General features: G+C 38.0%; 1 protein-coding gene across 3 annotated transcripts in view; it reads left to right on the forward strand.

Annotated features, from left to right (window-relative positions):
- Positions 1–16,570, forward strand: part of LDB2 (LIM domain binding 2) — a gene marked incomplete at both ends in the record, with an annotated part of 217,268 nt that overhangs the window by 135,155 nt on the left and 65,543 nt on the right. The window lies entirely within an intron of this gene.

The following is a 16,570-nucleotide window of genomic DNA, read 5'->3' on the forward strand; positions in this document are numbered from 1 at the left end:
CCATTCAACTACCTAACTCTTCTTCTAAGTAGCAACTACTTAACTCTTCTTCTTGTCTCTTCTCCCAGGTAGCAAGTGATAGAACAAGAGGAAGTGACCTCAAGTTGTGTCAGGGGAGCTTTAGATTGGATATTAGGAAAAAGTTCTTAATGGAAAGGGTTGTCAGGCATTGGAACAGGCTGCCCAGGGAAGTGGTGGAGTCACCATTCCTGGAGGTGTTTAAAAGGCATTCATATGAGGTTCTTAGGACATGGTTTAGTGCTAGAGTTAGGTTAGGTTATGGTTGGACCTGATGATCCTGAGGGTCTCTTCCAACCAAAATGATTCTATGATTCTAACTGTCTATGGTTTTCTTTTTCCTGGTGCTGAACAGCCCGGACAACCTGTTGTAAAGTCCCACCTGTGAAGATCTGTGATGTCAGGCTGATGACCAGTACTTGCTAATCCCACAGATTTCACTGGCAGTTGGACCAGAGGCAAACACAAAGACACCACAGGAAATCCAGTTTTCTTTCTGAATTCCTCCAATCTCCAAGTGATATTTTGAAATATCCCTAAAGAAATTAATTTGAGAACTGCAAGAGTCCTACATATATTATGAAAATTGTAAGCAAAGCTAATGCAATCCCAGACTGTGCTGAGGAGACCTGGTATCAAATGTCTCTGAATTATTTTTCAGTGTGGAAATAGATTTAGACACATATCTTCTGCAGCATTTTCTAGGGAATAATTTACATTTCAAAACTGTGATTTCTGATTTTGTTTTACTTTACTTGATATTTTATATTATTTTAAACTTGTATTTTATATTGGTTTTAAATTTTTATATTCTTTGACATTTTTTAGGCATTTTCAGCCTCATAATGACTGCAGGTATAAATTTATCACAGTTTCATTCTAGCTGTAAGATTTATGGTGATGCAAATCCCCCCAAATATTCAAGAACTGTATTTCTAGAAAAAAAAAATGGTTACAACTATAAAACAAGGAAACAGATAAAAACTGAACAGTAGTGACTTTCGACGTATATTTTAATGCATTCCAAAAATGTATCTGCCTTCTGGAATCACTGATGCCATCTCAGGTGCAAAAGGTGTTTTCTGAGATTGAAAATGATAGTATTAGATTTTCAAGAGTCTCCCTGAGTGTCAGCAGAAGGTTGCCTGCAGGTAAAGCCACTGGGAAGAGACCTCGAGATAACATAATGGGGCAAGGAGAAACTTCAGGAGGTTGGTGGCTTTTTTAAAAGTTTGTGGAACAGGAATGGAAGGAGCTGCAAAAGGTTTTGGGGAACCAAAGGGTCAGATCAGGCCCCTAAAATTATAAGTACCTCTCTGGCTGGGCCAAGTGAACAACTGGTGCCTCTTACAGAGTTTAAAATTGATTTCAGAATCTTGGGTTACACCCTAATTTCCTACTGGCAAAAATTGTGCCAATATATTAGATGTTTTTAACTTGATCATATACTAATTCACAAAAATAGACAGCTAAGGTAAACTGCAGGCATATAACTTTTTTGATATGTATCACCTTTCTTTTAGGGGTGTTTCTGTTTGTGGGTGATGTCCCTTCATGCAAAACTAGAAACCTTCTCTTGCTGTATCCATAAAGGTCATATTCTTGTTCCTCCCTTCTCTGCCTGAAGTGTGACACACAGGACAGATGCACCCACCAGCCTCTCTGGTTTTGTGGGACAAGAAACAGGTCCAGTTGTTAGTATACCTGTTAGCACTATGCATCTCAAAGATGATGAATTTCAGGTATGTAACCTTCCCAGAATGAAAAAAAAAAACCAACACTTCAGCATCTCTACATTAAAATTAGACTTGTTCAAAAAGTCACATAAATATGAAGTTCAATGGCTAGCTGTATAAAAAAAATTCAGTGACATTCAGTGATCCATTTAAAGAATTTTATTATAATGTCACAACTACTTAGACATCTCTAATGGAGAGATGTAAATTAAAAGTGCAAAGGCAATGTTTCTTGCTTGATTTATAGTCCATTCTTATCCCTAGCTTTCTGTTCTGCAGTGGGGTTTGTAATGTCTGTTGCTAAATCCCAGCATAGTGGATACCACAGCTGCAGTGGACAGCTGTAATTTTTACTGACTTCTGTCATGTGTGACTCTGCTGTGGAGTCCAGTACTCAGCCCATGTGTTTTGAAAATGGATTTAAGGAACATAAGTGTATGTATTGTTTAATTAACAATAGGCAATGTTTATTCTTTTGAAATTCACACTGTTGAATAAGAAACAGAACATGTGTCTGTTTTGAATTTAATACTGGCATTCCCAATGTGTTTAATGAGGGAGTGTATAGGACAGCTGTTTTGGCTGTATACAGAATGTAAACCCTCAGTGGAGTGTTTAACTTTTTGAAACTACATTTAATTTTGAAGTCTTATGAAAGGTAAAATAGTCACAAAACACTGAAGGAATCATATGATCTTACTACAAAGACAGCAAGGATATGGTATGTATTAGCCAGGATCCTTAGTACCTAACACCATGTTTTGGTGTTAGAAGAGGAGTTTCTTGCCATCATTTATTAACTAACTCCTTTTTTTTTTTTTCCTGCACAAAAGCCTTAGAGAGTACCTTCTTCATCCCTGAGCTGAAATTGAATTGATATAGCAGCTTTTCACTAGAATATCCCAACACATTCAACTTGTCAAGTTGTATGTTGGATCTTGTCCATTGGATGACACCTGATACCTCATATCATTGGACAAGAATTGAATGTTGCTGCTGTTGTTGGGGTTTGTACTTAATAATGGGTAACATGCACCACATGTAACTTGCTCAAAAAGCCGAATATTTTCCTCCGAACAACTTTTACCGAGAGAACATCTGTAAATACATACTGTCGCTATTTCATTTCTCTGTGGAACAAGAGGGGAGATGATATGTTTGCACATACTGAAAGAGAGCAGTGTTCCCAAAAAGCATCCCAAATCTAGCTATATGAGCAAAACCTAGAAGTAAGAACCGCCCCTGAGAAGTAAGGCAAAGACATCACCCAACAATTTGGTCTCTCTACTTTGGACCTGATATGCCAATGAATCTCCCATAATCTCATAAAGCAAATCTAGATTACTGAATTGTTTTCAGGTGAAAAGCCCAATGCTAACTACAGTTTAAATATTTTAATATTTCCTCCATTGCATTAGGTACAAATCTATTCTCTGTCAACATTCAGGCATTCCAACCTAGGATTTTAAAAAGAAATATCCGTTAATATTAAATCTATTTCCAGGCTATATGAGCCTCTCTAATGTGTAATTTCAGGAAAATTACCACGGGACTAATATGTATCCAGCTATGAAGCATGTAGCACTCTCCCTGAGATTCAGTGGGATAGAAAAGTGGAAATAAAACCATCAGTCTCTCCAGGAGGAGGAACATTATTGTAGTGGTTGGCCATTTTTAATATCATTTGATATCTTGTAAATGCATAAGAGTATTGAGAATTAGTAGTCTGTTTTTCATGTGTTGCGACAGGAGGGCAGGTGGTTTTCTAGCTCTTGTCCAGTTTTGCTGGCAGCAGTGGCATTTTGAGAGGATATTTTTGATATTTCCACATTTTTTTCTGATTACAATAGCTATTTAACAAGATTCTTAACACTCACAATGAGAAAGGGTTCTAGTTACAGTCCATTAATTATAACTTGAAGATTTTGGTTTTCATTGGAAGAATTTTGGTTAACTATCAAGTGAGGGGTCAGTAGGCAAGCTAGATACTCAGGATAATATTCAGCTTCTGTCTATCAGGGTAGAATTCTCTATTGGATTGATAAAATTAAGAGTGTAAGGGTGTAGAATCCAATGTAGTAATGAAATTTGTTACCTTTGGTATGTGGAAAACTGTGATAGCCAAGAATATTTTGAATATATGCAATTGAAACTTTTTGACTTTGGAAAACAAGATTTGCTGCTGTGGATCAGCATATGATTTACTGTTCCATTTGAGGCAGTTCGATTTTTTACTGGTTTAATTCAGAGACTATCATTGTAATAAAAATATCCTAGTTCTAAAAAACCTTTTCACCCAATTACGATTTACATGACTAATGTAGTTACTGTAATAACACAGGTAATGTTTCTCACAAATATCTCAGGACTGGTATTATCCACGTTTTCTTTTCTGGTTTTCACTCTTTACATCTGTGTGCTGTTGATTTTTCCTGCTAACAGTTTATTTGATTTTTACTGTCTTGTAGAATAACTTTCCGTTACAAGAAATACCTTGCATACAAGATCAAATATTGTGCTATGTAGGCCACTAATTAAGGAATCAGTAAGCTGTTTTCTGTATTGTAAGTAGCTTGTCCAAAATAGGAGCTTGGAAAAGTAATAGTAAGACATCTCCAGTCTGTTTTTCCTGTTTCCCTTGATATAAAAGGAGCAGCTGGATACAATCTTCTGCCACATTAAATAACATCCCAGCAGAAACTGCTTCTCTCTCAAAGAAAAGCTTAATGCTGAGAGACTTACCAAAATGTGCAGACTGTAGATTCTACTTTAGCTTTTACTTTAATTAATCCTATAGGTTCTGTCCAGGTATAAGTTGCTACTTTTCTACATACGATTTTTAATGAATGCATTTTTTGAGTATTTAAATTAAAACCTAATAAACATAAGATTCTTCAAAGGAAGGATGTAAAACTCAAGTCCTGAATTCTGAGTTTTAAACTACTCTGAGAGGGATAAAAACCCTATAAGAATATTTTTTGTGGTGCTACAATGTGCATGTTCACAGATTATGTATGAAGCTAAAACCAGAGCATAAGAATTTTCCAAAGAGCTTTGTGCATCATGAATCTGCAAATTAGATGCAAGTTATTTATTTTATTTAAATTGTATAGCCATTTGTGATGTAACTGGGGAAAAAATCTGTAAATTAGAAAGGGTATGTTTAATTTTACATGTCTTAAAATATCTGAAGAGCGTTCTGTTTAGATGACATCTTCAACCATTAAGTACAAGTTACTCATCATCTGAGTGCCAAATATAAAACCTTAAGACAGCTATTTGGCATGTTGGCCTGTTATATGTACTTTTTCTAAAATGTATGTGATAATACTTGTTAGATTTTTAAGGGGTTTTGTTTGTTTTTTAATAAAGATCTGTTGATGATTATATTTGGAATATGTTTGTGTAGATGTACACAGACGTACATCCTTAGACATATGTATAAAATAATGAGGTAACAGTTTATACAATAGTGAGGTATTTATGCTTAAATGTTGATTACGGATTCATTATGCTGTTTGACATAATTATATTTATATGTTTAAACCATGAATAATTCTTTTTCCGTAGCAAACTAAGACTATATTATCAAAAGAATTAAACAGTGGAAAAAGAGAAGTAGTAGTTAACCAGAAGTTTACCTTGGTGAGTTAAATTCTCCCATTTAAATCACATCTGCTGCGCTGTGAGGGGATGTGGATGAAGTTCATGCAAAACTTTTCCTGCAGGAAAGTAGTTTTTGTTATTACAAGTTTCAGCTAATCTAATAACAGGATTTTGTCCAGGAGACTATATTGCATCTGTGGATAGTTGCCATATCAGGGGTTGCTTCTAGAAGCTGCCCCAGGAGACCAGACACTAACAAGGGTTCAGAACCTGGTGTTGCAGACGTGACCTGTGTATGTTGAGGCCAAGTGAGGTGCAGCAGCAGGAACTGGCTCAACAGCACCTTGTGCTGCGCTGCCTGGCGCTGGCACAGAGGTGTGTGCACATCTGGGAGAGAAACCTCCAGGCCCTGAGGGGAGGCCAGGGCTGCGACTCTCCCATGAAATCACAGAAATTGAGGGAACGTGTTACAGAACTAATTCCTTTTTCATTCTAGGCCTTTCTTAAGATGATTGTACAGGACTGTGCTCCCCTCCTGTTTGCTTGGTTTTTCTGTTGGAAAGGAATTTCAAAATTGAATGAACAAACACCTCCTACCTTCCAGGAGGGAAATCAGTAAAATGCAGGTGCCCACAGGATGGGTTACAAAGACAACTTTGACATTAGAGATAGTGCAAGTTCCAGTGATATTGCCTGTACAGCAAATGAGGAATTATGCTGGCACCTAGTCCTATACTAAGAGAAGTTCATGCAGTAATGAACTCTCATATTTTTTTGTTGTTGTCACCATCCATAGCGAGAAATATTGGTGCTCGTCCCCATTTACTTTCCTGCTCAAAGTACTGTAGTTCAGTGTAAGAGCACTGCTCAAAAGCATATGAAGAAGTTTAATCCCACAGTCATGCAAGTTACTGTTCTAGAAAATGACATATAGTCTAATTTGTCACATAGGAAAACTATGAGTTAGTATTACATTCAACTGTATCTGTGATTAATATTGTATATTGCTATTGATGCATAGCATTTTAACAGAAACTAAGAAAAGCTATTGTAATCTAGGAAATTACTAATTTTCCTCAGTTTCTTTCAGCTGTTCCTTACGTGGCATTAGACCTTAACATTTTCACTTCTGATATAGGAAGTGTAGGGGGAAAATGGAATCTGTCTGATAGTCTGGCTTATAGGTTCATTCAGAAAACAATAGTTTTCATCTTTTAATTAATATCATCTGACTCATTCTCCAGACCATATATTTTTTCATTTTGCTGCTCTGGTCTGTAATCAATTTCTTGATTTTTTCTTCTTGCAAAAAACGTGTGGTTAGGTTATTTTTTTCCCTGCTATGTTAACTCTAACTTTGACTTCATGCATGCTATAGTGTATCCCAGAAGGTCTTGACTAATTTCAATAACTAAATAATCTCTGAGGTGGCAGCAGCATTTTGCAGTGTTCTGTAATGATTCTGAGAAACAAGATTAAATTTAGTGCAATGATGACAAGGAACCCATTCACTGTCATGAATAGGTCATATTTAAATTGTAGAAACGTTTTACATCACAGGTTTATAATAACAAAGTCCAGAGTGAAGGAAATAAATTCAAAACCTGCTCTCTAAGCCTGGAAGCGTATGTCTCAGTCTTACCTGAGGAGAGAAGGGAGCTGCTGCAGAAACTAACTTTATTCATGTGATAGAGAGTGACATTGCACCAGAGGAAAAGGGTCATCACTCCTGAGCTTTAAACAGTCTTTTAAACATCCTACACCCAGATCTTTAAGTGATTTGGAGCTAAGGCTGCAGAACTGACCTTAGTGTAGTATTCTGGAGGGAGCTGGTGTAGCTAGTGTTGATAGATTGACATATTCTTGGCAGTATTTCCAGCCTTTTGGCTGGAGTAGTCTATAGAGGCCCTTTGGGAAGTGTTTGGTGGCCCCTGTCCTGTTGTCTTGACTACAGATGTGGTTGTCCTGTGATCCACGTAAAGTAGGAATCAACCATGTGGCAGCCACACGCCTGTCACATGTGCCTCTTGAGCCATGCTGGGACATGTAAGCAGCCTCCATCGTGTCACAGAGGGCATGAGCACTCCCCGCACGTGACAAACGGGAGGCCACGGAGCTCCAGAGAGCAGGAGGAGACAGTGAAGCAATCCCAGGAGGGACAACTGGCCTCTGGGCTGGGCCTGGTCGGTCTTTCGCTGAGAGTATCCCATTGGATTAGACAGCACACTGCCTTATTTGTTGCTTGCAGATCCTTTCAAAGTTAGGGCAAGGTGCAGTGTTACAGTCTGGTCAGACGTTTCTTTCAATTACAGAGAGGTGTGTTAATTTACTTACATGCTCTCAGAAACATCCTTGTTATCAGTTCACAGTTTGCCAGTAAAGATCTAAGAAACTCCAGGAAAAACTGGGTCCAGTGGTGCAGAACATCTTCCAGAACTCTTTCCACAGCCACTTATTAAGTACTGAATGTAGGCTAAGAGCTACAGATCTTCTCGCAATGTTGACTGGCTTTCTAGCAATAGAAAGCTCAATAACCCTGCTAGAGCACAATGCTAATCAATCTCTAATCGAGTGTCTAACCAGCCTGGAAAATGTGTTATCTCTTTGAGGAGCAGAAATTCATGTATTTGTCCTTCGTTGTTTATCTGCCTAGCACTTATAATAGCTTTTTCTTGCTATGCTACATCTTCTATGAGAAGCCTGATATATTCTCACAGATCTGTGCTTTTCCACTTCTTTTATTGTGAAGATGCAGGAATGCTTAGTTTGTTAATAGATATAAGTAGATAATTGTGTTTAAAGCACAAATTCATATTGGAATGTTTATTTTGTGCAACACGCATTCTAAGGCTCTGTATCAAATCTACATAAGTTATCCTTTTTCTTACAACTGTTTTAGATCACTGCTGGTTAATAGCTGATTATTTAATGTGTTAGTTAATTTATTCTAAAGAAGCTGTATTTATTTCACGAGTCCCAAAACTACACTGATACCTAGATACAGGAAATGTGGTACAGCTGATATTCTTTGGAGTTCAGCATTTGATACAGGAACACACATGGGAAATTATTAGTCCAGTTCAACAAGGTGGATGACAGTAGCACTACTGCAGAATGGAATGGAGCTGAATAAAAAGGAGATGACAACAGTTTATATTAAATGGAGAACTGTCACACTGGAAGGAAGATATCAGCAGAATTTTTTGAGGATCAATCTAGAGGACTTGACTTACTTAACATTTTAATTAATGATGTTGGCACAAAATGCAGAAGTAGAGGAATGGAATTTGGTGGTGGCAAAATGTTGTGAGGCATCATTAATATAAAGGATGATCAGAATATTGCACAGGAAAAATGTTCTGACCTTGAGGACTCAAGTAATAGAAATGAGATGAAATTTAAAAGTATGGATGGCACTTAAGGGCTGCTAAAAAGAATTTCTGCTAGAGACTTATCAGTTGAAAATGACAGAGGAGGCAAAAGACCTGTGTGTAACAATCAGTCATAGAATAACTATGAGTCACCGATGTGATACAGCTGTGAAGAAAGCGATGTGATCCTAGAAAGTATCAAATGAGATATTACCTGCAGAGACCGGGAAACGTTAATGTTGTAGCAGCATGGCAGAGCTGGCTTTTGAAGAAACAGACACCCGTTTTTAAGAAAGATGAAATCCAGGTGGAGCAAGCATAGGAAGGGTTATAGGGATGATTAGGATGATACAGAAGCTTATGTTATGCAAACAAAGTAAAAGGTTGTGGCTTATTTAGTCCGGTAATATGAGGTTGAGAGGAGGCTGGATTGTTGTCCACGTGCTCTTCAGGGGAGGACATACCAGCGTAGGAGAAAAATGGCACTTGACACTGAAACAAACAGCTGTGACTGAATATAGGCTGGAAATTAGAAGGACATTTCTAGTTGTCAGATCAATGGGGTCTGAATCAGCAGCAGCAGTGGAGGAAGAAATGGACCAAGTTTAAGACAGAGCTCAGTAAGGTTGTGGAAAAGATTATATGATGTGATTTGCTGAGTCTGTAGGGGACTAAATCTGCAGATTTATGAGGTTTTATGTTCTTCATTGCTGTTAATCACCTATGTGTGCATTGTATATGGCACAGCTTGCTTAGACCATGCTAGTTTATTTATCCTCAAATTGATACTGAACAGCAAGACGCAACCTTTCCTTTAGAGGTATCCTCTTTCCTACCTAAAACATTGCTCAAAAGTACTCAGGTATCCTCTTCATATCTAAAACATTGCTCAGAAGTACTCAGACTCAGAAGATGTATGTATTTATTATGGGTAGTTTAGGTTGTACAAAAACTGGATTGTATTCTAAAAAAAAAAAATGGAATTATTTTCATTTATGTTACTACTACATTGCATATTTTTGGCAAAGGAAAAACGAGTGTAAATAAAACTGCTGAGCCTCTAAGAAGACATAAACCACTTTTAATACCAGTAAAACTCAGCTATTCTTTGCTGATATGAGTGCAAACCTTTAAAAAGATGAAAAATATAGTGTCTGCTCTATCCATTGTAGGTTCACTCTCACATCTGATTCACTGGAACAATGTGGTAGTAAGTTTTACTGAAGTAAGAGGTTTAATTTGGCTTGGAATATAAAAGGAACTTCTTGGAGGTTACAATCCTTGCAATGTGAATTTCACCAGTAGAAATTCAAATGCTCATCATTTCTAGCAGTATAATAAACATGAAGGTTTGGGGAGGCTATAACTGTTGATCTTTAGATGACTGTCAGTAACAATTAACTATACAGGAAAGTTTTGCTATTAAAATATTTGTAATGGGCTGACTTTATTTTCTGACTTCAGGAAATAAAAATAATTTAAAAGTATGTGCAAAAAAAAGAAGGGGGCCCTGGTGAACAAGGCAAGTCCAGTTATCTAATTTCAAATGTGAAGTGGTTCTTCACATTACTCCCCTATAGTAATGGACAGGAAGGCGGGGGTGTTATGTTTTAATAGAGCACTTTAGATGACGAGTGTTGTTATTAAAAGAAAGTAGAAGAAAATTCTTATGGGGAAGCATCTTGGATTAGCCTGGCTGACACTACTGGAGAAGACTTGTTTGAAAAATATTTTAGTGTTACAATTACAGAATGATGTGGGCTCTCCTCAGCGCAAAGTATCCACTGCTTCACCATTACGGACATTGCAGTAGCTTGTGCACAGGGTTCTGCAGAGAAACATTTCTTCCAGTATAAGCATCTTTTTTGCAGAAAGTTGAAGCATAAAAAGAGTGCAGTACACTGACATGTTGCTAGGCAGCAAAAGGGACATATGTCAAGAACCATCTATGTCTTTTTTATTACTACACTTCCTTTCCTCACACCTTCATCACACAAGCTGTTACGATTCTTATATACCCATAATATGGAGACAAAATGACACAGAAGCTAGTTTTTCCTCTATTTCTCCTCCATTTCCTTTTTTAAAGATCTGGTGTTAAAAGTCAGGTCCCTGGTGGGTCTAAGCTGGTTGAGGCATTACTCGTTTCAGGTCAGTCGAGGGCTTTTGATGTTTTTGGTGTAGCTGATTAATTCATTAGTTTATGGGCATCATGTTGAAGTCTTTGGGGCCTGGGTTACTCTCAGAAATGAAAGGAAAATCTCGCCAAAAGGGAGAATATTAACCTTAGAAATAAAATTGGCATCTCTAGACTGCGAGGAGGTCAGCAGTGTTCTGCTGCTTTGCTTTGGCTGGGACAGTTAAGACCTGCAAAATGGTGACTGTCAGAAAACAGAGGTAATTTGAAAACATTACCAAGCAGGAGTTTTGAGATGAATTGCACTGACCACTAATGTGTGTTGCTGACCATGTCTCTTATTCACTGAAGTTGGTGTAATTGCTTCCTAGGAAGTTTTCACTGAAAAAGCATTAAGGTCACCCTCTTGCTCTCCCACAAACATTTATTTGTGTGAGTAGTTTCAGTGACATGTATTTGTAAAGTGTCTTGTTTTAAAGACCTTTTGTTAATTGATTATAACTTTTTTACAGCGATGTATTTTACAGTAATCACATTCCATGGTTTTAAAAGCATTTATTTACTGTGAAATTATTACAGACCGCTTTCAGGACACACTGTCTTCCTGATAACAAATGTCTCCTGAAATGAGAAAGAGCCTTTCTTAATTTAAAGTTTCAGTATTGGATTTTTTTTTTACTATAGCTATTTAATAATCTCTACCAAGTAGTTTAATATTTTCAATATCAAGATTTTTTAAAAGGACTAACGGGACTTAAATTTCTTTTCACCTCTATTGGACTAACTGTGATGAAGTAATTGTCTTCTGCAAACTGGCATTGGAACGACAAAAAATCAGCCAGGATTCATCAGCCAGGGCATGTGCATTTTTCCTTATGTGCCCTATAGTCATATGACTAATAAAATGTCTGTTTTTATTGTGTGTGGTCCAGCTTCAGAGTAAGAATAATCCTTGAAGATTAAATTAATGAAAAATCAATTTAGCAATCAAGTATTTCAGCCATAGTGTGTGGCCGAGTTAAGAAAGTATTATAAGCAGAGTATAATTTGTTCAGCCATATAGGCAGCTGTTGCATTTCTTATTCAGCCATCAATTCCTACAAAATAGTTAGCTGAAATTAGGATAAAATAACAGTTGCAAACCACACTGTTAGAGCACAGTCACATGTGGAGACAACTGTAGTTGTTTTAAAAGTGACCATTCTTGCTTCTTCCTACGGCTCTTCCTCTGGAGGTGACTGACTTCAGAGGGGGCTTTTGTCACCCCCTGCCTTGCCAAGTCAGCTTCAGCCACCACCAAGCCCTCATTTGGAGCAGGAGTCTTCACAAGGGCCATTGTGGTGTCTCCTGTGGGCTGTGACTCCCGTTGGGAGGACAGCAAGCAGCTATGGCTGCTCTGGCATTGCTCCTGCTGTCCCTACCACTTGTGTTTGCCTGTGAGCAAGAGGGATGAGCTTTTCCCTCTTGGAATGCTGCTGCTGTAAGTATTTCAATAATATTTCCTGTCCTACTTCTACCAAACTGGGTGTAGCTTAGGAACTAGGCGGTACGAGCAGTATTTTCAGTACTTGCAGTAAGCTTTGTGTTTCAGTTTGCCACGTGTTCATTACCGATCTTTATGACATGAGTGAAAATAATTACTTGCTTCTTGATGAAATAATTGCCCCCAGTTTATGGTGCACCATAAGGCATAGAAGACTTGGGAGAGGCTTTGAAATTTTCTTTCGAGATTTCCAAGGGAAAATGATGATAAATTGAGGAAGACTTTGGGCTAATTATGAGCTGATGATTCTACTTTAGGACTCCACTTCTCACAGCAAAACACTGACATAATAATGCAGGACAAGTCTTTCCCTTTTATTCACGGTACAAGGGTTTTTTAGTACCTACCATCTCTCTCACAGGGCATTATATGCTCACCTACATATTTAGGAGGAAAAGTTGTCCTCTGAAAGCTTATCTGTTGCAATATTTCCAGCTATCCTGTTTTAAAGCATTCACTAGTAGGCATATGTGTGCAATGCACCATGAAGAAATGTACAAAAAAAAATAATATAAACTTATGTTATGTATTGAAAGGGGATGTAGGTTCAGATGTTCTCCAACACTGCACCACTACTGTGTCTTTTTAGTAGTTTTACATGTAGGCGTTTGCTATTAGGTGTTTGCTATTGTTAAAAGTGACAGCTACATCCCCCTCTTTAAGCAAACCCTTTTAAAAGTAAGTGTGATTTACATATGGTTTGCATATTTTTGTTCATCATTTGCATATGCTAATTGACAGTGCATTGCAGTGACAAATGGTATTTCATGTAGTCAGCCTAAACTGCAAGGAGTTAGAGGAAAGTGTCTGCTCAAGGGCAGGGTCTGCTCTTCTGGGTCTCAGCAAAGACTGAACTGCTGTTGACTCTCCCCAGTGCCAATGAGGAGGGGTTCTGTATTGCATGCTTTAAAAGCATAAGTAAATAAACTTCATAATCTGTTTCCTACTTTCAAAATATATCTTGCAACTCCAGAAGAGAATCATCCTTTGCTATCAGTGTCTTTCATGACACTGACTTTGTGCCAGATCATAGAGAGATTTGTTCTTAAAATGAGCCTACATTTCTGAAACTTTCAGGTAATGGGGATCTTAACTTTACCAGCAAAATCATATATGAAGTAAACGTCTCTTTTAACTGTGCAGAGGAGTCAGGAAGTAGAAATGTGGTGTAGAATGAGCCAGCTGAACACACCACTTTGTACCATGGACTGTCTCACCATGGAAAACAGCAATGCTGCAACGAGATTCATTTCTGCAGATTGTTAGGATGTTTTCCAAGAACAAGAAAGATCAGTGGGATACTCAAAAATATGTATTGCTCAAAAAGGTATTAGATAGGAAAGGACACAGTAGGCAATAACTCCTTTAATGATATTTAGGTTGCTGAATATTGCAACAGTTGACCCATAGTGGAACAATCTTATAAAGGGAGCCCACTGGGATTCTCTCCTCTGTAGCAGACACACTGGCATCAGTTTATATATTTTCTAGGCCACTCCATTTCAAACAAGAGCAGTTTTTTATTAATACTGTCAGTGATGCATTGAGAAAAAATAGTGAAAAAGGCAAAAAGAAAACCCATATAATTTTCCATTACAGTTACACCAATGTGGTATCAATAATATGGATAATCCATCTTGCAGTAGTGTATTCCTGTGGTTAGCAGATATGCAAGTGGCTGACGACTTTTTCCTTCAACATATCCAGTGTTGCCAGCTGTAGAGTTTTTATTCAATGTTTCAACAAGATTCCTGCTTAGTATCACTTTTAATAAAGACAGCATAGTAATTCCAGGTAAATCTAGGAGAATGACTCATAGATGGATTCATAGGAAGATCGTAATCTCACTATGCTCCTCTTGGGACTGGTTTGCAAACCTGACAGGGACCACTGCTACATTTGCCCAGCATACCATGGCCAGTATAGTGATCATGGACTATGAGGGGGAATTGATTATTCCACATCAATTGGCTAGTTATATAAAGGTTTTCTATTTCAAAAAATCAATATAGAATCTACCAAAATGGTCTTGATTTATGGAATCACTGGGTAGGCAAAAAAGAAGACACCAGCCGTGAAGATATGGTCATTTTTGGTTGTGATACTGGAGTGTAAGCATAGAAGTTTCTCTGGGGGAAAAAAAAAAAAAAAGTAAGAATTTTTTGTGATTTCTGATCACATTTGGGTTAAAATTTACTCTTGAAAAGTAAACAACGCTTTTTCATGACACTGTTAAGAATGTTATTCCTCAAGTGTAACTTGTTGCTCTGATGCAGTAAACAAAAATGTTGTTTTGTTAGTACTACCATTTGCTCTCAAATCTTCTCACAGTTGCACGAAAACCTGTGTTCTGAAATTCAACCATTCCCATCACCTTTCTTGAGATTCCGCAGTGTTGGGTGCGTTTATCACTACTTAGAACATACGGAGCACTGATAACTTAACAAACAAGTGGCAAACACAAATGCTTCAATGGAAAGGCTTTGGGTGACCTTCTTGTGAGTGACTTCATGTGAGCACCCTTTGAAGGACATCAGATGGAGAAGACAGCTTTTGACTTGGGAAAGTAAAATATGAATGGGATAACATACAAGTGATGAAACTTGGAGGAAAAAAGCAGGCGGAAATAACAGAAGAGCAAAAGTGCAGCTCCCCTACGTAGCATCCCCACGCAGAGCGAAGGCTTCCTGTGAAGTTGCATCTTTGGGGGTGTAGCCTGCCATCTGCCTCGGAAGTGCTGGATTTTTAGGAGATATTAAAGGTGAGAAATGTCACTCGGAGCCACTGTTTGTGACTACGCTGCACACCACCTCATGGGAATAGCTCTGAGAAATCAAACTCATGCTGCTTTTGCCAGCACGATATGTGTATGGTTGGAAGCTCCTTTTCCACCCTGGTAGGATATTGCATGAGTGTGTAGGCAGAGAGGATTAGCCTAGCGAAATTCAGAATCACTTTGCTAAATGTTATTGCTCCTGGAGTATGCGCGCTATGAAGACACAAGGGTTGTACTGTAAGAGAGGGTCGATACTTTCTGCTTTCAGAAGTATAGGTAGTATAGGTCCCTATACACTGATATGGGATTTATCAGCAGTAATGGGTGAGACTCAGTTATGCGGTGTGGCAAAACCAAACCACGCCATGAATCTTTCCTGCAGTTTTGTGACATGCGTTGTGCTATATTGGGCAACTAGTGTGGGCACCTGCTGCGTGTGAAGCCCAGGGGAGAACAGTCTTTAGTATCACACTGGTTACTGTGAATTGTTTTCAACGTTATCCTGCATACATGCAGATATTTAATGAGTTACTTAGAAGTTCCAAGCCGTAGTTTAGACCGTCAAAGCAGTTTCACTCTTTTCCAATGACAAGCAAAATAGCCATCACTTTTTAAGAACCAGTTGCCTCTGAGATTCTTGCAAAGGCAGGAAACAACAAGAATTTCAGGCTCAAAAACCTGCAAGAATAAACTCCCTCATATCACTTTTAGCAGTTCCTAATTCTAACCAAATATGAAGTATGCAAGAATAACCTTTTAATTTATATTTCTAGCTGTGCTTCTTCTAGGAACAGGAAATAGGAGGGTGTGGATAAAGCACTATATGAAATACAAGAGTGCTGATCAAAAAAAATTTAAATGTCACGTTCAGCCCAGGGTTTGTGCAGAGGTCTGGGAACAGCTCTTATTTGTCTAAATCACTTCCTTTATGCCTCACTGTGGGCAATTTTTCCTCCTTTTCTATGTTTTGTAGCAAAATTATATTTTAGTTTTGAATTAATCCACAATTTTGCTGAGAGGAAAAAATGCAGAATTCAGTTTGTATTAGCAAGTAGTTGCAAAGCAAAGCCCATGTTTTCTGAGGTTTTCAAGTTCCATGCAGTGTGCTTTATTGATATAATCCAGACACATAGGGAGGAGAAACAGTGCAGCTACCTGTCCTGCGTCAGAGTGCAGCGCTCCTCGTCTGTCCTTACCTCTTAGATGACTAACTTCACAAAAATGAAGATAATTTTCTTCAATTCTTCTTATTGTTATGCAAGCAAAATTCCTGCTGTTTAAGTGGAGGCCCAGGAGGGGCAAGGATTTGTCCTTGAACAATGTCTGAAGTAAGATCAGGATTAACAGGGGGGGAAAAAAATTGAAAATTTTCAAATATGAGTA

This window comes from Nesoenas mayeri, assembly GCF_963082525.1.
Source record: "Nesoenas mayeri genome assembly, chromosome: 4".
NCBI lineage: Eukaryota > Metazoa > Chordata > Aves > Columbiformes > Columbidae > Nesoenas > Nesoenas mayeri.